Here is a 23,714-nt window from a genome sequence, read left to right as displayed (position 1 = left end):
CAAAGGACGGTTCTAAAAATACTGGGGAAAGTTGACAAACTTCGACACCTAACAACTGAGGACCTGAAACTTGTCGAACCTTACCATCGTGAGCACAGAGCCAAAGCGTACCTACACGTAAGAAGCAAGGTAATAAGTGAACTTTCCCCCGAAGTAATAAAAGATCTGCATCGTCTGGGTCGAAAATTACATCAGTTACAGAAGCCTGAGCCGGCCCTAGCAGACCGGGGTAGGGACATGAGGGAATCTTCGAGACATCTCCGAGAGCAGCGCAGAGAAAGGGACCCGCCAAAGGACTCCAGAAGGACCGACTCATCAAATAGAAAGGACCGGGAGTGGCGGACTCATCATGCCGCCAATGCAAAGAACTGGACAGATGACAAATACGAAACGCCCAAAACTCAAAAAAGATCTGCGGAGAGTGCCCAGGAGGATTATCATACAGGAACAAAGGGGCCCTCGTCAAGGATGAAATCGAACGAATCAGCCGCGTCCAAACCATGGATATGGATAGCCGACACTTTCTCCCGCAACCACAAGAAATAGCAACGAACGCAAGGCACCACTGTTACGAAGAGGCAGCCAAACGAACCTCACAACCATCTAAGCAAGAGCACCCTGCACATCGCATCATGGATAACTAGAGGTCACCGTCATTTAACTACACCGAGCAATGTAAATCTGAGCTCATTCGACCTGATATGCCTCCAAGAAACATGGCTCCTAGACAAACCTTCCTTGGATGGATTTGCAATTGAAGTCTCGCTAGCATCTAAATCCATTTTGGCACACCCTTCAGCAGGCCTACTGACGGCAATTCGCCTGGGTTCTGGGATTACACCAAAGGGAAGAATTGCAGAAGGGTATGGCATGCTTGCCACGCTGACCTCATGGTTCCATCAAGACCGGGGACGAGACTCTTGGGTAAACTCCGAACTGGCCATAATCAATTTGTATTGGAACCCTGAGAAAACAACCATCAAATAATTCTGTATCCTGGTAGCTAATACAATTGATGAATTAAGAGTTGACAGAGAAGTGCCAAACATTATAATATGCAGACTTGAATGCTAAATGCTGTGAGGGAACGGCTGACGACCATGGCCGTACGATCACCATGCGGATGGATGAAAGAGGGCGAGCTTGGTCTAATATAATGAAGATGAGAAAGTTCCACAATGTGTTGTCCCTCCAGGAGAAGAAAAGCCAAATTCCAACTTGGGAAAGGCTAGGCTCGGCCGCTACCCTCGATTACATCTTCATCACGGAAGGTCTGATTCCGCACTTCACTGACTTCGTAGTCGTAAAAACAACCGAAAGTGATACAATCTCCTCCAGATGCCGTGGGGGGAGGGCCTCTCCGACAAGACTCTACTAAGCACCGGACATCAAGTCAAATTTAAAACAAAATCGACTGCGTTTATCACCCGACAACGTCAGATCCTTCAAGGACAAACTAACCACGAAATTTGATCAAGCAAATAAAGGTACGGCTGAAGATCGTCCCGAGTACGTGACTCTGTTGGCCCCCCACAAAGTGAGCTTCACGGGCAAGAGCCAAAATCAGCCAACTCACATCCATACGTTTAACTCTGCGGTGGCGGCTAAACGGCAAAAAGTGAACAAACTAAAAAAACTGGCACTGAGAACAGAAACCTCTGAAGCCTGGATTATGTATCACACCGAATTCAAGCTTTATAAATCCTGGCTCAAGCAACAGAGGCAAAGGATGTACCAAAATGACGCCAAAGCTATGCTTCACACCTGGGCATCAAGAAATACAAGAGACTTTTGGTCATTGCTAAAGAGCACAAATGGACAGAAGGCAAACTCTCTCTCAAACTCTGTACCAGAACAAAAGTGGATCTCGCATTTCACTGAGCTTTATCGACGGCCACCCACTTCAACTTCATTGCCATTTCCGCTGACTAATGCCCTATGGATCCACCTGTCGAATATCGAAGACATTCTGGAAGTCATTGTGAATCTAAAATCATCCAGGTCCCTGGGGCCGGACTGGCTGACTAACCTAGACCTCAAGAAACACCCGTACGTCTGGGCACGAGCGATTGGCGAGCTATTCAAACACTGCCAAAAGATCAAACAAATTCCAAAAACTTGGACAGAAGCAGTTCTGGTGCCGATTTTCAAAAAGGGGGACAGAGACAGCCCGGTAAACTACATACCCATAGTTCTACTTGACATTATTGGAAAGATCTTTGCATCTCTGCTGTTGCGTCACTTTAAAGCCTGGGCCTGTACTTCCCCGGCAGCTGACATTTTCCAAACTGATTTTGAACATCATTAAAGCAAAAGTGAAGAGTGGAGCGCCCAAGGTCCACATGGCAATGGTGGACATTTCTCAGGCCTTCGACACAGTGGATCGTCAAAAACTATGGTCTAAGTTAACATCTTGGAATTGTCCGGGCCCGATTCTTGATCCAATAGTGGCGCTTCATTCATCGACTTTGTTGCGACTGCGTCTAAGTCAGCAGGGGATCCTCTCAGACTAGATTCACATGGAGCGTGGAGTTAAACAGGGCTGTCCTCTGGCTCCAGCCCTGTTTATTGCCTTCATTGGCGACTTTCAAGAGTCCGAAAAATTGGTAAGATCCTTCCCGCCGAAAGTTGGTATCTCCAAAGTGTCTAGACTATGGTACGCAGATGATCTGATCCTAATGGACCAGACGGCGATTGGCCTTCAGAGAAAACTCACAAACCTGTCCACATACATGGAAAGTAACAACTTGCAAATCAACAAAACAAAGACAAAAATTCTGTCATTTTCCAAAATATCCAAGGAGAGCCAGGCTAGTCCATCTTGGTTTCTGGATAAAACAAAAATCGAAGTGGTCAAAGAATTTAAATATCTGGGAGTCCAGTTAGATAATACAGTCAATGAAAATTTTCTACAAAACTCTCTGTGGTCAAAGATGAGAAATCTGACAGCACAAACTCGTGCAGTGGATAGAAAATTCGGAAAGTTCTCATGGACACCTGCCCTACAGTTCTACAAATCAAAAGTAGTCCCAGCGAATACATATGGAATGGCGGCCAATCTAAATTTAGCAGCAGGGTTTTGGACTCAGTTGGAAGGATTCTTGTGGAAATCGGTGCTGGGCTTGCCCAAATCTTCCCCAATGCCAGCTATCCGACACGACCTTGCCTATCATCCTTAGCCTCCATGGTAATGCAAAGCGCCATTTTGCTTTACAGGAACATCTGGATGCCAAGCGCTCTCAAGATCTTTCAGGTCGTGGACGCTGAAATCAGCAAAGGATCCTGCAAACCGCTAGTAGAGTGGGTCAAGAAAATCCAAACCAAGTTGGAAGAGGTACTATGTAACGAGGATCTGCTCATCTCTAATCATGGACGAGTCAAGATCAAACTCTACCAACAAGACTGGATTAACACAAATGAGAAAATTGTACCGTACAAATCTTTAAAACATCTTCCACCAAGCCACAGTCAACTAAAGGCTCCCTTGAGGTACTGTGAAAAATTCCCTGAGAAAGATCTGAGGAAAACCTACATGCGTGCTCGTTTAAACTTGCTTCACACCAGGGAAGTTTTGCCAACAAGAGCACTTTCGTCTGTATCAAACTGCCGCCTGTGCGGAGTTATGGATCAAGATGGGACAGTGTGCCACCTCCTTACATCGTGTCCAGCATTAACATCTGAAAGACAGGCATACTTGGCCCCACTCATTACACAGCTGTCAGTTTTAGACGAATAAAACAGATGGTTTTGGCTGATTGCAGGTGACTCCACCAGATGGTCAAGAATGGCAGCGAAATTCTTGGAAATGGCCCTCAAAAGAGCCAGCGCACCCGACGTCTCCTCACATCTGGCGATTGGCGACCAGCCTCCTCAGCTCCTCGGCTCCTTGGATCTGCAGTAGCTCTAGAAGCTCTGAAGCTCTAGAAGCTCTAGAAGCTCTAGAAGTCTTGGAACTTGAAAAATCTTCGCTCGAGCCGGAGTGGTGTCCTAAGTAGCCCACACAAGGTGGAAAACACTTTGACACAGATCCTTTGTAAAAAAACAATTTGGGTTAAACACAAAATAAAAAAATAAAAAAAATAAAAAGAAATACTGAGACGTTCAGGTTGCCCAACTTTGGGTGAGCAGGATGGTCACACACTGATAAAGCACACGCAGGAAGAATAGGCATGCTTGATAGGCACAGAAGAAAGGCAGAACTAGGATAGTGGAGGGACAACTGCAGCAGTGGTTCTGAAATGGTGGCAAAAGTGAGTGCCTTAAGGAAAGGGAAAGCCAGGTAGCATAGGAAACTGTAGAGGAGATTCACAAGGATACACAAGGGAGAACACAGAATGGGAGGTCAGAGCAGGGTGGTAGGAGAGACTTAATGCAGAGAGATGAGGGAATCAGAAATAGAATACAGAGCAATACTCCAACATGATAGCGGGATATAGCAGGTGACTGGACTACCTAAACAAGTAAGGGAAGCAATCAGGGCATGCAAGAGGACAATGCCAAACAATTTTCTAACTTCAGTCCTTATTTAGGGGGTAATTCATAGGGCCTCATTACACGGTAGGCGGTAAGGGTTTACCGGTACCGGTATTTTACCGGTACCGGTAAACCCTTACCGACTTACTACAAGGTCCCTTTGCGGGTTGGAGAATTTAACGCCTGCTTTTTGCAGGCATTAAAGACCAACCCGCAAAATGATCAGGGAGCTAATTACGGTACCGCAATTTGCGGTGCCATAATTAGCACCTTCCCCTTTCCCATTATGCCCTATGGGGCAAAAATGGGAATGGGGAAGGGCAATGGGGGAAGGGGGAATTACCGCCCGCCAAACTTGGAATAGGGCGGTAATTCCCCTTTCCACCAAGGCGGTGCCGGTATTTTACCGGCATGGACCAAGGTGCTAATAGCACCTTGGTCCACCGCCATCTGTGTAATGAGGCCCATAGAATTTAGTGCACAATTGGCGCACGCGGCTGGCGCACAGTGTGCGCGTGTGAATCTCTGCGCCAGCCGCGTGCGCTAAAATCCATTTCCGCGCACAGCGTATTCATGGATTTCAGCTACCAAAACCAACCGTGGCGCACAGTGGTGCAGCGACCCTGTAGCAGCGCCAGTTACGCCCCCAAGAACGCCCCTTGCGAAGGGAAAAGCCATCAAAATCCCCAATCCAGCGCAAAGGACTGTGCTAACCCTGTACCAGCACCGCAAGAGGGGTACGTGTATTACTGGGGTTCGCGGGAAGTTTCACACGCGATTGGCTCTGTGCGAGCGGGGTACGTGTATATCAGGGGTGCGCAGGAAGTTTCACACGCGATTTCAGCAGGGTACATGTATTTCAGGGGTGCGCGGGAAGTTTCCCACGCAATTTCAGCAGGATACGTGTATTACTGGGGTTCGCGGGAAGTTTCACATGCGATTGGCCCTGTGCGAGTGGGGTACGTGTATATCAGGGTTGCACGGGAAGTTTCACATGCGATTCCAGCAGGGTACGTGCATTTCAGGGGTGCGCAGGAAGTTTCACACGCGATTTCAGCAGGGTACATGTATTTCAGGGGTGCGCAGGAAGTTTCACACGCGATTTCAGCAGGGCACGTGTATTTCAGGGGTGCGTGGGAAGTTTCACATGCAATTCCAGCAGGGTACGTGTATTTCAGGGGTGCGCAGGAAGCTTCACACGCGATTTCAGCAGGGTACGTGTATTACAGGGGTGCGTGGGAAGTTTCACATGCGATTTTCCCTGTGCGAGCGGGGTACGTGTATATCAGGGGTGCGTTTGAAGTTTCACACGCAATTTCAGCAGCGTACGTGTATAACAGGGGCGCGCGGGAAGTTTCACACGCGATTTCAGCAGGGTACATGTATTTCAGGGGTGCGCGGGAAGTTTCACATGCGATTTCAGCAGGGTACGTGTATTTCAGGGGTGCCTGGGAAGTTTCACACGCGATTTCAGCAGGGTACGTGTATTTCAGGGGTGCGTGGGAAGTTTCACATGCGATTTCAGCAGGGTACGTATATTTCGGGGGTGCCGGGGAGTCCTACACGTGATTTGGCAGTGTGGGTCCTCCCAGGTGTTCCCTGTACACCCTCCACGGCCCCTGCAGGCAGCCCACACCACAGGGGACTACCCTGCACCCCTGGTCATGTCCCGCAGGCAGACCACCCAACATGGGCATGCCCCCCAGCAAAGGCACATGTCTCCTTGCACTACTGATCACCAACTCATGTCCCCTTTGCACCCCCACCCCCCAGCAGTGTGGGGCACCTGCCAGCAGGCCCCCACTCATGTCCCCTTGCACCCCTACCCCCCAGCAGTGTGGGGCACCTGCCAGCAGGCCCCCACTCATTTCCCACTCATGTCCCCCTGCACACCCACCCCCCAGCAGTGCGGGGTACCTGCCCGCAGGCCCCCACTCATGTCCCCCTGCACACCCACCCCCCAGCAGTCCGGGGTACCTGCCAGCAGGCCACCACTCATGTCCCACTCATGTCCCTGTGCACCCCCACCCCCAGCAGTCAGGGGCACCTGCCAGCAGGCCCCCACACATGTCCCCAAAACACCACGCCATGACTATACAGACCCATGGCCCTAATGCCAACCCAAATCCCACCCCTCCACCCACCAGTGCAAACACCCAACGAACCACTGCTCCCACTCCCTAGTAAATCACCCATTCCATGATAGTCTGAAAAGAACCAGCATGCCCATCAGCAAATGTCCTACAGAGCCAAACATTTGCAACACATGACTGTGCCAATGCTCATGGAGACATGCACCAAAATCATCACTGTACACCACACCAATAATGTTGGATAAAGAAATGTATTAAAAAGTATAACAAATGTCAAAATGAAAAGCACACATGCAAATGAAGAAATAATTTTTGAAATAAGAAAAAGAAAGTCAAATCCAAGCAAGAAAAGAAATCTAAAACATGAAAAAATATATGTGGTGCATCCCCAAAGGCCATAGAACGAAATCCAAAGATGGAAAGCATAAAAAAACATTACTCCATGTTAATATGACTAAAAGAAAGTATATACATGTCCTGAAAATTGAAAACGAAAGTCTGAAGGGTCCATTATCCCAAAAGCAAATGAAACCTACCAAGAACCCTATCTAAAATACAACTATGTACAAAAAGTGAAGCAAAGTCTGTGGACTCCAAATCATAATAATAAAGAAATGAAACCTAAACCTAAATAACTATACACAAAGGTGGCGGGCTAGTCCGACGGCTCACTGGTTGATGTCATGGGCCAGGGCATCATCAAACTCCTGTTCAATGGCTTGGAGGCGGGCATGTTCTCTGGCCCCGAGGTCTCGCAGGGATAATGCAGTGTACAGCTCCAACTGCCTGCGAATACCCTCGACGCACTCAGCCCGCCTCAGTGCCCTCCGCATGGAGTTCTCCGCCCTGACCATTGTGAGCCATATCTCCTCCGCCTGCCGCCGCTCCGCACCTATCTGCTGGCCCAACGGCTCCCACATGGAAGACACTCCCATTCCAGGGTTCTCCTGCCCTCCGGCCGATGCCTGCCCCCCTGATGTTGATGGCCCCGAGCCATCATGCCTCCCACGTCGAGCCTGCCGCTGCCTCCGATGCAACTGCCTCTGCCAGCATGACGGCATCCAGGCTGATGGAATCCACAGACGCCGTCGTGCACGTGCCCTGCCCGATGATGCCGTCACATCCTCCATCTGCTGGGGTCCAGTTGCTGGAGTGTCCACCCCTGCTGGACCTCTGACTCCTGACTGTGGCAGGGATGGGATCCCCACCAAGTTGGCTGCGTTGGTCGGGCAGGTCCACAGGGGGCCCTGGTGGCATCTGGGCTGGAAGACGGCATGGAGAACGACTGGCGCATAGCCTCCACAGAGGAGGAGAGGGTCGTCAGAGTGGCCGACACATGTACGAAACCCCCGACCATGGCCGCTCCCAACTGGGCCACGTTGGCACGGTGCTCTTCATAATGACGTGCGTGCTCCCCCCAGGAAGCACGCACGTCATCACGAATGACACTCGTGCCCAACGTGACATCAATCAGGACCTTCTCCATACGGCCAGGGGTTCCCTCGTCCGCAGGTGGAGGGGAGTCAGATGACATGGACATCCCCCCTACCTGTGGACGGGCCTGGGATGGGGCCTCCCTGCTGGTGCATGGTGGTGCAGTCACAGTGTCAGGGACAGTGACATGCACAGGCCCCTCCACGGCGACCTGTGCTGCCTCCTGCCCCTGCCCTTGGACTGCACCACTTGCACCAGCGGGGATGCCCCCACCAGGCCCCATGTGCAGCTCAGTAGCGGCCTCCTCCTCCTCTGTGGAAACCACCAACCTGGATGGCTCCACACCGTCTTCTGCCGTTGCAAGCCCCTGTGGGGGCTCACCCACCCATTCCGCTGCAGCCGTGGGGGCATCCCTGCCGCTTTGCTTCACAGCGCCGTCTCCGCCCTCTTCTTCACTTGGCGCTGTGTAGAGGGAGACATAGAACACAAGCATCAGGGTACTGTACAATGGTCCCCTAGACAGGAAGCAATAGCAGATGAGTGGCACTGTCAAAGATCACTTCCATCATGTCCCTCCACAACACATGGGTCAGTGCAGGCAAAACACATGCAGTAACAGGCATGGTGCATTCTATGGACATTAGCATACATGTCCAAGGGACTCTTGAAACATACAATGTTGTTTTGGAACTCACATGCATCATGGGTCATGCCTATCACATGCACACACTTCACCGTAGTTTCATCCATCTGGCCTCATACACCCCAGACACAGTGGATGCAAGGATAACTAGGCTGCATCAGTGAATCTGAACATTATCACAGACATGTGTCATGCATCCATGGCATTCACAAGTCACAGACCGCAGGTCAGACACACAGACATGGACACCATACATGTACATGGCATCAGCACCCATCCCTCACCCCCACCCATGTCCAGGAACAGCGACTGGCATGCTCTCATGTGCCCATTCCGCATAGGGCTCCCCATGTTGCATTTAAACACATGCACCAACTGTGTGGTTCACACATTACTGGTCTCACATGCATCACCATGATGTCCCTGCACACACACATGCATACGTGGCCTATGTCACACATACAGGCAAGTATCAGACAACCAGCACACTGCAACATGCCCTGTCTCACACAGCAATGCTTGGCCACTTACCGCTCGACTCCAGACGGGTCTGCCTCTCAAGGATCTGGGCATGGAGCGCTGGGGGTATGCGTTCCAGGACCCTCATCTGGATGGTACTCATGCTGCCCCGGCCCCCCTCCACGAGGCGCCGGGCCTTTATGAGGGTCCTGGACCTCAAGTCCTACCAGCGCTTCTTGACTTGCTTGATGTTGCGGGTTGCCACCCCCTCCGCGTTGATGGCAACCACAAAGTCCTCCCAGATCCTGTCCATCCTTGTCGGCGCGTGATGATCCGAAGAGGGCATCATAATGCCCCAGGACAAGCTCCACCAGGACACCAACTTCCTTCTGACTAAAGCTGGTGGCCCTCTGCCCCTCTGGCTCTGGGTCGCTAGTGGTCTCAGATGGTGTTTGCCCCGACATGGCGACCCCCGAGGCAGGCGTGGGTGGGCAACTGGGTCCTGGGGCTGGGCTGTGGAGCGATGGTATCCCAGTTGGGAGTCTTCGGTTCCAGTAGGGGTGGGCACCGCAACTGGACCCATGCAGAAGCTGATGTGCTGGCACCAAATGGCAGGGCACTAGGGCAGCAAGCAGTCAGGCAGCAGCAGACGGCAGGTGGGAGCGTGCTCAGGGCTCTGGGGGGCAGTGATTCGGCCTTTTGGGCAGGAGCGTGGTCTTTGTGTGTTTTCACGTGGCCAGCTTGATACGGAGTGATTTGGTACGTGAAAAAATTGCACATCAGCGTGTAATTCGAGGAAAGGCCCTTAGCGCGTAAGCGCGTCTGCATGCACACGCGATTTCATTGGACCAAAGGCCCTTTGGACGTATCGTGCACAGGCGTTGCCCTGGCAGGGCTTGAAGATCCCACGTGGATTTCCATTGCTCTGTACGTGCTTTCCGTGGGGTGCGGTGCGTGTGTTTTCCAGGTGTTGGGGTTCACACGCTATTACTTCACAGCGGGTGGGTGTTGGCTATGCGTTCTTCTACACGCAGACGGTGAGTGGTACCCCGCTTGCCCAAGGCCTATCGCGTGTGAAACTTCCCGCGCACCCCCGAAATACACATAACCCGCTCAATCGCGTGTGAAACTTCCCGCGCACCCCCGAAATACACGTACCCCGCTCAATCGCGTGTGAAACATCCCACGCACCCCCGAAATACATGTACCCCGCTCAATCGCGTGTAAAACTTCCTGCGTACCCCCAAAATACACGTACCCCGCTCAATCGCCTGTGAAACTTCCCGCGCACCCCCGAAATACACATGCCCCGCTCGCACAGGCCCAATCGCAGTGTGGGACATTCATCATTGCTGTATATTGCCACTTTTGTAATGCGCGTGGACGCTACCGCCTGCCTTCGTGTGGCGGACGTGTTTCGGCTTGTGCGTGTCTTCAGCTGTGAGTGGCTTTGCCTTATTCGATTCCATGAATACGTGTGGTTCGAGTGCGTGTGGGCATTCCTTCTGCTTCCCTGCAGTACATCCCCAGTTACGTCCTTATTTTCGCGTGTTGTTTCCCATTCCGTGCTTTACGCCCTGTGTTCCGCCCACTTTCTGGTGTATGCGCCGAGGCTGTGCGCTTTCACTGTGCACGTCGCGCACGCCGTTCGGGATGTTGCAGTGACGTGTGCCCCATGCACGGGTTTGGCGCACATCCCGAGGAAAACACGCACAGGGACTTCCATGAATCGCACGCGTGCGGGTGCGCCTGTTTTTTCGCGTTTGCGCCTGCTTGCACCTGCTTGCGCCAAGATTTTCGGTGCACGTTTGTTCCATGAATCGGCCCCTCAAAGTCAGTTCTCTTAGTGAGGCTAGACCTTTGTCTATCTTATTTTTACCATTGACTGGATTCCTACAATACATTCTCTGACACCTACCATAGCATTTTGTCCCTATATAGGCTTTTCTACCCAATGACCATCTGTGCTAATTATTCCAACATTTCTGTAACCCCTTTTAATTTTACTCCACTTCAGCAATCCTCTTGTTCCTTGGATCCTGACTCACCCCTTCAATAAATTCCTTGCTTTTTTATTTTTATTTATTGTTGTATGGTTTACAGGAAACCTTTCACATGTATTCAAATATACAAGGACATACAATGTTGAAACAAAATAACATTCCCTCTTCCACTGCTTGCATTTCTTCAATAATTTTCTGTGAAATATTCCAAATAAATGCTAATTAAATGAAGAGAATGGACACATTCTAATGGTTCCCAAGAATGTTCCACACAGTGATACCCCTTCTTCTCCACTAGACAAGGGAATTGGCCTCCACACATCAGAGAGCCCAAAATACTCTATACCCTAGCTTCTGGGGATTTATTGTTAGTGATGACAGTAGGTTGTTGATTCTTTTAGTGCAAATGTGTTAGTGCAGGTTTCAGCAGCAAAGCATGACAACTGGATAGTTATGCATGATTACTGGTAGGCCTAATTGTACTGCTGCATGATGAAAGTTACAAAATACATTTGATGGTCCCACAAACCCTGTAGAGAAGTATGGTGAAAAGTTACCTTTGACATGCAAGAATTTGTTGTAGGTGAATTCTGATAATGTTAACCACAAAGGTCAATCATTTTAAATTAAGTCATAAAACATCTAAAATGTTGTCACATGATCAGGTAACTATCTCAGTTTACCTGTCTGACTCTGAATGACAACTGGATGATTTGTTACAAGTGATGTCCAATATTTTGCAGAGATCCAATCTGAATCTTGATACAAATAAGGATCCCCTCACTCAGATAATTATATCTGGCAAAGGATATTATTTTATAATCTATTTTCTGAATGCTATGATCAGAACCATAAGTTATTGCCTCACAGTAAAATATGTGTTAATTCAGTAAATGTGTCCACATCCACTAAAGCTATGCTGAAACTTGCAATTTAGGTAGCTTTACAAAAAATCTAAATAATATGCTCCCACAAACTGCTTGAGGTAGGCAATGGGAATAACAATCCCATTGGTCTTGATGGAGGTCCCTTTACTCTGGTACAAGACTGCACATAACATGCCATCTGTTCCCTCATCAGGGGCCACCAGATTGAATGCACTAATAGGTCTATGATGCATTTGTTCCTGTGTGACCTGGTAGCAGAACATCATGCGACCAATTCAGTGCACTGCTCCATAATCTACCCCTGGTAAGAACAAAAATAAGGAATGTTTCTTAAAAGGTGATCTTCATTCTGCTTTTGCTTCTACCTACAGATTCTGGTTTACTTAGTGTTCTGTGACAATTGATTTTAAATCTTCCATTAAGACTGTGGTAGGAACCTTATATATTCATGATGAACCCTACGTTTGCGTGATCCATGCAAACATGTGTTTTGGCTGCAGATCCTTCAAGATGATGTTGCCATAGTATTGAATCCCACTTGTATGGCCAGACTCATGCTTGTGTAATGCTGCTTAGGACTTGAGAGGGTTCTAGAGGATAATGCAATTGATGGATGTAATTGGAATCTGCGCAGCCCTTGACCCTTTGAGAAAGTATAGCACTAATGACAAAATTGTCAAAAACGTTCTGCATAGACTTTCTATAGTGCTGTGCAGGTCCCACAAACCTCTAAACTTTTTCACAGATTATAATTAGTTTATTTATAACACGCTTAATACCGACAAGGTTTCTAAGCACAAACCCAGGATTCAAACCTGTGTGGCACTATGATGTCTTGCTTCGAAGCTGATCGCGTTGCCACTGAGCTATACTATCCATGCCACTTGAGTACTGCTTCCATTTTTGGTGGATCATTTTCAATCCCTTTAGCCGAAGACTCTAAAATCTATGAAAGATCAGGAATACACATCAAATTGGCATTTCCTCCAACTTGGCTATTAACAGATGTTTTCATAGCTTCTTTAAAAAATCTCTCACATTCCCCCCTATGGATTTTTAAGGTTTCTGAGAAAATCAAGACACCGTCTAGATAGAGAATTATGAATTTGTCCAAAACGTTCTAAAACAAATTGTTGATTAGATGTTGAAAAATTGTGGGGGCATTACATGTGGCAAATCTTATTATCAAGTACTCAAAATGGCATTTCCTAGTATTCAATACCATCTTCCATTTATCAGCTGCATTTGCACAGTAACCACTTTCCATTTTTGGTAAACCACACACTGCCTCAATGTTCCACATGCCTCTACGGTACTGTAGAATGTCTGAGGTAGTATTTTCTTTGGGTATTTATTCAACTCTGTATCTTCTATTACAGTTAAGGCATACATTTGGCCACACAGGTTTTTTCAGTCAGGTAATAGCTCAATTTGGGCAATCATATTCCTTTTGTGGTGGTAATTGATGCACATCATTCTCTATAACATATCTTTTATCCCTATCTTTTCTATTGTTCTTCCTTTATTAAAGCAGCCATGGTTTCTGATAGATCTTGCCTGGTTGTGTCAACTACAATGGTCTCTACAGCACTCTGGGGAAAAAGTCACAGTTTGATTTCCCCAATCAATAGAGAGATTATTCTTTCTTAGGCATGTTATGCTTAGAATGACTGGGAAGTCTGGTGAATGTATGCCATCAAATGTAGTCTTTTCCAGATGACTGGCTTGAGTCACCATAATCAATGGTTTAGTCTCCTGACATACATTCTCTAATGTTAAGGGTCTCCCATCCACTACCCTTTTGGGTTCTGGTCAGGCCTTTTGTAATTTAGCAAACCCATGTGTATCTGCAGAACCTTGGTCATTTAACTATCAAGAGGCTCCAGAATCTAGAAAGCATGCAACCACTAAGGTCTCCAACATGAATGAAAAGAATATCTTTAAAGGAAACATGTTTTGAAAATGAATAAGGCTTTAAATTATTTTGGGACCTTCCTCCAAAAGCTGATTTTCACCATCCCTGTAATGCAGAAATCGGCATAGATGTCCTCAAACATCTGAAGTGTCTGTGAACTTCACAGGACTGCTCCCCCCCGAACATCCAGACTGTTTGCTAACTTTTGGGGTGAAAAACACCAGTTTTTTGGCTCCTTATGGCCATATCCCATCCCATCCTCTTCACCCGTCACCTCCCCAGAGATTGTTTGATAAGTTTGACAAGTGCAATGTTGTGTTTTTTATATGTTTTTGCTGCTATGTCCGCGGACACCGGCGGATGTCTGCGAATCCAACATGGTGGGGGTTTCCAAAAATCTGACGCACTTCACACTTTTCACCATCCAATCAGGGGCCGCGTCAGATGTTCGCCGACATCATGTCACCCTCTAGACCAATCGTATATACAGAGGACTGTTGTCTTCCAAAGATATGGATCAACAGCCTCTTTTATTGCTTGCAAGGTAGCTGGTGGGATTTTGCGTCCCACAGAAGTAGACTGTGTGATTACAGTATTGTTTGAGGAAGATAATGTGGAGGAGGACAGCCTACTTCTTGCTAAGAAAGGCCAATAAAGGCCATTATCACCTCTAGTTCCCAAAGTGGGAACCCGGTGTGCTATAAAATAGATTTTTCTTCTTACAGTAGGAAGGAAAATCCTTTTCCAAGATGGCTACCATGGAAAGAGAAGACAGGGCTCCGTACAGAGCCCCTCTTCCCTTTTCATGGCAGCATGCAGAACCCTATGACCATATTACCACAAGCACATTTTTTTTCCCTTGCAAACCCATCCTACCTTTGAATAACTTTACCACATAGCCAGTCCCAGGTGGACATGGCCACTTTAACACAGTTTGTCGTCCCTCGCGGTCATGGCCAGTAGCCAGATTGTCCACATCATCACCATATAGCATGACCCGGACAATCTGGCCACTGCCCATGGCCACAGGCTATACCTCAGTCACCAAAGGTATATCACTATTTTTGTACCTACATTATGACACTTGTCAAAAAATAAAACATGGGCACATTTGCAAAACCATGCTTTAATTTCCTTGCCAATGCTTCTTACACATGTTTGCTTGAAATCCGCCCATTTTTTATGTTTTCAAAAGTGTCAAAATGTATGTACATACAATAGACATATAACTCAGCCCACACTTGACAAAATCCATACAGTCTTTACATAAACATTGATGGTTGGGTCTAAATCTTTCTCAAAACTGTTGTCCACATTCGTCAAACGGCAACAAAGTTATGAGCCATCTAAAAATGTTGAGACGCCCCCCCCCTTTAATTTCACCCGCTCTTGAGAAATTCCCACCAAACTTTAGAAAAATCTTTATATCTCAACTTAAAATCTTTCTGCAAACGTTTCTGTAGATTGGTCAAATAGCAACACATTTATAAGCCTTTACATTATTTTGGGACCCCACCTCTAATGTTGCCCCCTCTTGACAGAATCCCACCAAACTTTGCAAAACCATTTATATCTAGATCCAACATTGTTTTGCCAACTGTTGTGCAGATTTGTCAAATGGCACCACATTTATAAGCCTTTACAATGTTTTGGGACCACCTCTGATTTTGCCCCCTCTTGATAGAATCCCACAAAACTTTGCAAAACCATTCAGAATTATGTCTAGAATAAAATTCCAAAATTACATGCAGTTTCATTGAGTGACGCCAAAGTTATAAGCCATCCAAAAATTGCTTTTCACCAACCCTGTACTGCAGAAATGGGCACAGATGTCCCAAGACATCTGAAGTGTCCGTGAACACCAGGGAACTGTCCCAGGACATCTGGAGTGTTCGCTGACTTTTGGGGATTAAAACCACCCATTCGTTGGCTTCTTATGGTCATATCCCATCCCATCCTCATCTCCCCCACTTCCAAAGAGATTGTTTGTTGAGTTTGACAAGTGCAATGTTGCATTTTTTATTTTTTTTCGTTGCAGTGTCTGGCAAAAGTCAGCATATCCAACATGGCAGGCATTTCAGGAAAACCGACACATTTCACGTTTTTGTCCATCCAATCAGAAGGCGTGCCCGATGTCCGCGGACTTCTTGTTGCTCGATTGACCAGATGACAGTCCGCGGACCGAACAGGGAAATGGGTCAGAGGAGCGGAGCCAGATATCTTTAATTTTTTTGACTTACGTTTAGCCTGTTTTAAAGAAAACTACTAAAACGATTTACACCAACTTTACAAAAGCGCGCTTTTGGGACCACAATGCCGCTCCTGCTGCAAATTTGGTGCAAATGCGTCCAGCAGTTTGGGTTGTAGACATGCATCAGGAGTACTGTTTTGATGTTATCAAGGAACACTGCATTTCCTTCGTCGGTTAGGTGTACTCCGTCATGCCTATAGAAATTGGCCATGTAGAAATGTATGTTGTTTTTTGAAATCCATAAATGGTTGTGGTATCTCATGAAGGCTGAAACATTTCTCCAGAATTTCTCAATGTTACCATTAAATCTGGTTGTCCATCTCCATTTTTGCCTCTGAATTAGATTGGAAAAGATGAATATGGTTTGAGGAAATTGTTCCATTAGTTTTTCCATGTCTTGTTTCATCATTAAAGTAAGGGACACCCCTCGTACATTGCCCCAAATCATTGTCTCCACACAGAATTAGTATGACGTCTAGGTGCCCTGTACTTCTCAGACCTTACAATTTTGGAAAAATGTGAAACCAACAGCCAACTGTCTCCAATCAGCCATACCATTTTGAAAGCAGTCATGATATCTGCAGTATTTGTCTGTTCCCAGGAAAATTATTCCTCCTTTAAATTTCTAGTAGTTTGTATGAGTAGGGTATGTATGATTTGTGTGGGTTGCACTTTGTAATTGGTGGATGGTACTATTGTTAGTATTCGCAGCTAACGAACAGCCGCCCAGCGTGCGGCTTTGCAAGACACGGGTAAACATCTCACCCATTGCAGCCGTGGCTATAGCAGAGCAAGTGAAACGTTGTCTGTTTGTGGACGTGTGGTAGTTGTGGCTATCAGAAATTTTGGGTTGGGTGGCATGTTATAATCATTCAGTGTTCTGGGGATTATAAGAGACTAGGAGACTGGAGGAGGATTATGAGGAATGGAGGGGGGCTGGTAGGCATGTTGGGGACCATTTTAGGAGTTTGGTGTAGTGGAAATGTAATTTTGAATTTGACGTTTTTGCGTATAGCCGCGGATATCAACAGACATGTAAGAGGAGCTCTTGTATAGCCACGTCTATAAAAAAGCATGTGCATAGGTGCATTGATACTGCTCTGTGTTCATTCATTGCAGCTGGAGCCGCAGGTTTATTTAAAGCTGCGTCTATAAATATACATTTTCTGTGCAAAAATCATACTTTTATGTGGACGGTACAGTACAGATTTTTATTTGTGTATGTTATTTCATGTACTTGGTTGTTCACTTATTTGATTTCAAGGCAAACTTAGTTTGATTCAGGGCTTGCAGAAAAATGTATGTGGACCCGCGGCTACAAGGGAGCGTTGTAGCTGTGTTCAATATCCACAGCTATGTTTGATGCTGAGCAGGGTTTGTATGTGTTTTGGTGTTTCTAATTGGGTAGTGTTAAATGTGTTAATGTGTACTTCATTATGATAGGTTGCAGTGAACATGTCAGCCATTTTATTAGCTTTCTTATAATATAGTCTTCGTTTTGTTGTTTGATTTTGCAAAGTATGAAAGTCTCCTCATTGTCTACTTTTCTCATTTTCACTGCAAAACGCACACTGTGCAGTTCATGTTACCTCTGATAAAATATGATTGGCATTAATCAGTTGTTGGCGATTGTTGTGTTGAAAGTTTGATTTGACAATATGTTCATAATAGGTCTCTGTGGTTTTCTTTGTTGTTTACTGTATTTGTTAACAATACAGTGCTGCTGATGTATATGCAGAAAATCGGTGGGAATAATTATTGAAGGTTGTTTATTAGGAACGAAACTGAATTTTAATGAGGTGCATCATATACAATCATGAGGTATGCTTGTTTTCAAAATAAAAAGATTCATCACAGAGCAGTAGAAATGTGATTTTATCTACAATGCATTTTACTCACTTATAGTGTGTCTTAATGTGATTTTTGGGGTGATATAAAATGTGTTAGACCCAACCTTGAATGTTTGTGTAAAGTATTAATAGATTTTATGAAGTGAGGGCTAAGTCATATGATTATAATATGGACAATACATTTTGACAGTTTTAAACATAAAACATGGGCGGATTTCCATCAACGTTGTGTAAGGAGCATTGACAAGGATCTGAAAGCATGCTTATTTGTTGACAAGTTGCATATGTAGGTAGAAAACATAGTGATATATCTGTGGTGATTGAGGTATAGCCTGTGGCCATAGGCAGTGGCTAGATTGGCTGGGTCAAGGCATAAGGTCATGACCTGAAAAATCTGGATAATGGCCATGAACACGAGGGATGACCAATGGGGTTAAAGTGGCCATGTGCACAAGAGACTGCTAGGTGGCAAGGTTTTTTTGAAATCGGGATAGGTATGACAGGGAAAAACAAATGGGCTCATGGGTACAGGTTGAAGTGCTGGGTATGATTGAAGCAAATATATATGAGGAGGGTCAGTAAAAACTGGAAAGCATGGTTTTGCAAATATGTCCTGTGTTTTTATTTTTTTAAGTATAAATAGTTGGTGCACAACATAATGATAAAACTCTGGTGACTGGGCAGTGGGTGTGGGTGTTAGCAAGGATAAATGTGTACTGCAGTTTGCTATTTGTGACATATTTAGCTTGTGGTTACAGCAAACTAGATTACAACAAACTTATGCGACCAAGCATTAGCAAGCACCTGCGGGAAGGTTTTTTGGAAATATGTGTTGTGGTTTATTTTTCCAAAGTGTAACAATGTAAGTAGAAAAACTAGTGATATACATTTGGTGTCTTGGTAGTGGGCCTGACCCTTGGAAAACGCAAATGTGCCCTCGGATTTGCTTATTGGTGAATGTGGCATGGCTGATACCTTTGTTCCATGGATTTTGGAGACTTGCCTTGGTTTTAATCCTTCAGCAGGGACCATTTGTTACATTATTATGGTACAGTGGGGACTGAACTAGAATGCAGGGTAGGTGCAGTGAATAATAGGGGTTGTTTGGCTCACCTGGGTTCATGGTGGAGCCTTGTAGCAGAGGCAATTGAATGATGGTTTCCATCCCCGGCATGCTCTGCTGATAACAACAGACATAAGTATGTGTTGCAAAAAATATGTTTCTTAAAGGAGCTTTATTGTTCTTTTATTTATATGAAGTGGCACATCTAATGTTCTGTTCTAAAGCGTGGGAATAGTAAATATGATCAATTATGTGGTGCAAGTTTCCTGAAATGGTGTTGATGATGCGTACTGGAAATTACATGAGCATTAAATCACAAAAAATGCTTGGGGCTCAATGGGATTTTGTGAAGAGCATGCAAAATTAGAGGGAGGTCTCAACATTTTTAGATGGATTATAATTGTTTTGCCATTTGACAGATGTGGAGAAAAGTTTTTAGAAAGATCATAGACCCAACCTTGAATGTTCGTGCAAAGTCTGAATGGATTTTGTGAAGTGGGGGCTAAGTCATGTGACTATTATATGTACGTACAGTTTGATAGTTTTGAAAATATAAAACATGGTCGGATTTCCAGCTAAACCGTCTAAGGAGCATTGGCGAGGACCTGAAATGATGTGGATGATGCATATTGGAAATTGCATGAGTACTACAAAAAATAAAATGCTTGAGGCTCATGTGTTATGTGGATGGAAATTGGCTACACGTCAAGTAGGTGATTCCCCCAGTGCGATGCCACCAATTCTAAATGAACTGTTGATTTTGTTGATTTAGTGTCTACTTTACATGTTCCAGTTTTTCCGTCCGTTAATGTCATATCTTCAATTGTTTCAAATATTGAAATATTTTCAAACAGGTGAAGAAGTTATTGTAGTAAGACCAAGAATGAAAGAAGAAGCACTACAAAAACTACTCACCAAACTAATCCTGGATTAATTAAAACAATTAAATTGACGATTAATTAATGTTGGAAACGAAGTACAATCAATTGAAAAGGTTATTGAAAATTTAAGAGAAATTATGGTCAGTAAAAATCACGTTGAGTTAGAAATCATGAATATGGGGCTCATTACAAGTTGGGCGGTAAGGGATACCGGACACCGGTAAGGGGACCGGTGCCGGTAATCCCTTACCGCCCAATTCCGAGGTCCCTTAGCGGGACCCGTAAAGGACTATGGGGGATCAAATGGGAATGGGGAATGGTTTGTTCAATGGGGACTTACCGGTTCCTCCAGGGCCGGATTGCACCGGTAAGTCCCCATTGAACCAGACCGGTGCTGGACCCGATATTGGAGGCAGCCATGGCGCAAATAGCACCATGGCTACCTCCAATCTCTGTATGAGGTCCTATGTGGCTTTTTAATGTTTCGTCACAAAAATTGCAAACATGAATTATGATGAATTATCTGGTGCAAGTGTCCTAGGTTGATGTTTATGATGTGTATTTTAAATTGGACAAGATGGTGTGGTCCATCCTGGGCTGTATTCTTTTTTTACTCATATGTGGTCTTATATTTTTAGTGTGGCTGTGAGCTGTGGTTGTGCATAAACAACATCCACCTATTAAAGGTGCTGGTAGCAACAGCCAGAGTTTTCAAACACTGGTAGCTCTGGCACACTGCATTTGAGGAGTCATTAGAAATGCTAGAGAGGTTCAAAGAGGAGGCTTTATTTTTGTGACATTGGGGGTCATTACAAGATGCCTCCAAACTCGGGTCCAGGTTCCTTGAATGAGGAATTACCGGGCCATTCCAACCTTGGAGGACCTGGTAATTCCACATTCAATTTTCCCATCCCCATTCCCATTTGAGCCCCCATAGGGGGGAGGGAGCTAACAACGGGCCCATTAATAACGGGCCCGTTGTTAGCTCCCTGGTCCTTTAGCGGCTCCCGCTAAGGGACTTCGTAATGCGGCATTAAGGGGTTAACAGCACCAGCATCCTTACCAGCGCCGTTAACCCCTTACCGCTGCACTCGTAATGAGGCCCATTGTCTTTTCATGTTGTCATTTTATTGTTTCACATATTTCTTCCTGGTTGGACATTTCCAACGTGTCTGATCACAAGAGTACTAGCAGTGATGATGTTATAATTTGGTGTCTATATTCATTGCTACTGAGGAAGCGGGCAACTTATAAGAATAGCACTGCTGAGAGTTGGCGCTTCTTCAAAGTTAAAAAAACACTGTTCATGAAAGAGGCAGAGGAGGAACTTTGCAGATTCTGAAACAAAGATCTACGCCGTGGGACTTCAAATGTTCCGTGTCAAAGCTTGGGGACATTAATCATGATAAGTAATTTGGTGCAAGTCTTCTTGAATGATGTGCATGATGTGTATTGGAATTTGGAGAAGATGGTCAGGTCAATACTGTGCTGCAGTCTTTTTTTATTTATATGTGATCTGATATCTTTACTGTAGCTGTGAGCTGTGGTTGTGTATAATAAACCTCCACCTATTAAAAGTGCTGCTAGCAACAGCTAGAGGTTTCAAACATTTGCAGCATTGGCATACTCTATGTATTTATATTTGTATTTTATTTATTTGTAGAGCGCAAGCCAAGCCCTGAGGAAACTGTGTGCCCTGAGGCAATTGCGCACTTTTCTTACATGTTACAACAGTCAAGGTAAAACAGTTAAATAGCGAGAAAGCATAGAAGTAGGCATATCAGGTGAGGAAAGTAGGATGGCATGATACACACATGTGTAGAGTTATTAGAAATTCTAGAGATGTGCCTTAATTTTTTGTGGCATTGTCTCTTTAGAGTTGTCATTTGTGTTATTTTATATATTCGTAACCATTTGTACATTTGAATATGTGCAACATTGATCATGAAAACACTAAGACGTGGCCCTTCCAATGTGTTGTCAGGAAGTTTGTGAATAACAATCATAATAAATCATGTGGGGCGAGTGCCCTGGTATGATGTGGATGATGTGTATTGGAAATTGCACAAGATGGTCTGGTCCATACTGGAGGACAGTCCTTTTTGACTTACATGTGGTATTTTATCTTTTTTGTAGCTGTGACCAGTGGTTGTGGAGTATCAACTTCCCCCCATTAAAGGTGCTGCAAGTGATAGGCAGGGTCTTAAAACACTGGCAGCACCGGAACACTCTATTTAAACAGTTTTTAGAAATGCTAGGAAGGTTCAGAGAGGAGGCTTTTCATGAAGTGTTTACAGATGTGGTTCTCCTATCTGCAGTAGTAGGACTTCGATGAGCAAGAGGTCTTCCTAGGATCTTTTTTTTCTTATGCCATCTATCTGTTGAAAATTTCATCCACTTCATTCTGCGGTACTAATAGTGTATTTATTTACTTGAAGACACACCAGCATTTCAGAGCAGAGAAAAGAAAAAAAGATGTGGGAAGAAGATTGGGAACATCAATTATGATAAAGGATTTGGTGTGAGTCTCTTGGGATGTGCATTGGAAATTGCATGAGATGGATTGGATCATACTAGGCTGCAGTCTTTTTTGGCTTATATGTGGTCTGATATGTTTATTGTAGCTGTAAGAGGGGGAGAATTCCCGCATGGTTTTGTTTTCCAAGAAGGAACTGATCCACAAGGTGGATTCGTCTGAGAAGTGGGCAGCAGTTTTGAGGTGATGGCAGAGAATTTGGTGGTTAAACAGGTCGAAGGCTGCAGAAAGGTCCAGTAACAGTAGTAAGGCTAGCTTGCCCTTGTCTTTAAGGTCCTTAATTTGAGTTTTGTGGTCAATGAGGCCAGTGTCTGTTCCATGTATGGGGCAGAAGCCTGATTGCCGGAGACCAAGGAGTTTTTTAGATTCGAGGTAGTCCTGGATTTGTAAATAAGCTGCTTGGTCTAAGATTTTCAGGAGAAAAGGCACTGTGGTAATGGGCCTGTAGTTTTAGGGGTTGCTTGGATCAAGGGTAGGGTTTTTTTTTATGAGAGGGATGAGCCACGCATCTTTGAGATTAACTTGGACAATACCTGATTTGAATGAAGCATTAATGACGGTGGTAATGAATGGGGCTAGGTCATGGGCAACTTCCTTGATGACAGTCTCAGGGCAGGAATCACCTTGGCAGTTTGTAGGTTTGAGCTTTTTAATGATGTTTTCCACTTCCCTGATGGACAAGTGGGAGAAACTGAATGGTTTTGCTGGGATGGGTGAGTGTAACTGTGGGTGTGATAGAAGATGGGTCTGCAAGCAGGCTACATTTTTTGGTATTAATTTTAGTCTTCAGTGTAGTTATTTTATCGAGAAGCGCCTTTTGGATATTAGTGCACCATATGGTGCCTGTCGTGCACTTGTCGATGGGGGTTATGGGAGATTTAAGTTCTTTGAGAATCTTGAAGAGCTCTTTAGTAGTAGATTCTGCATAATCAACCTCCACCCATTAAAGGTGCTGCTAGCAACAGTCAGAGTTTTCATACACTGGTAGCACTGGCACACTCTATTTGAAGAGTTATTAGAAATTCTAGAGAGGAGGCTTGCTTTTTTGTGGCATTGTATTTTTAGAGTTACAATTTTTGTTATTTTATATTTTTGTCACCAGCTGGACATTTGAATATGTCTAACATTGTGCAATAAACCACTAAGACATGGCTCTTGTAATGTTCTGTCAAAAAGATGGGGAACATTAATTATGATAAATTAATTGTTGTGAATCTCTAGGAATA

This window comes from Ambystoma mexicanum, chromosome 6p (assembly GCF_040938575.1).
Source record: "Ambystoma mexicanum isolate Mex_15411 chromosome 6p, UKY_AmexF1_1, whole genome shotgun sequence".
NCBI lineage: Eukaryota > Metazoa > Chordata > Amphibia > Caudata > Ambystomatidae > Ambystoma > Ambystoma mexicanum.
This window is presented reverse-complemented; position numbering follows the sequence as displayed.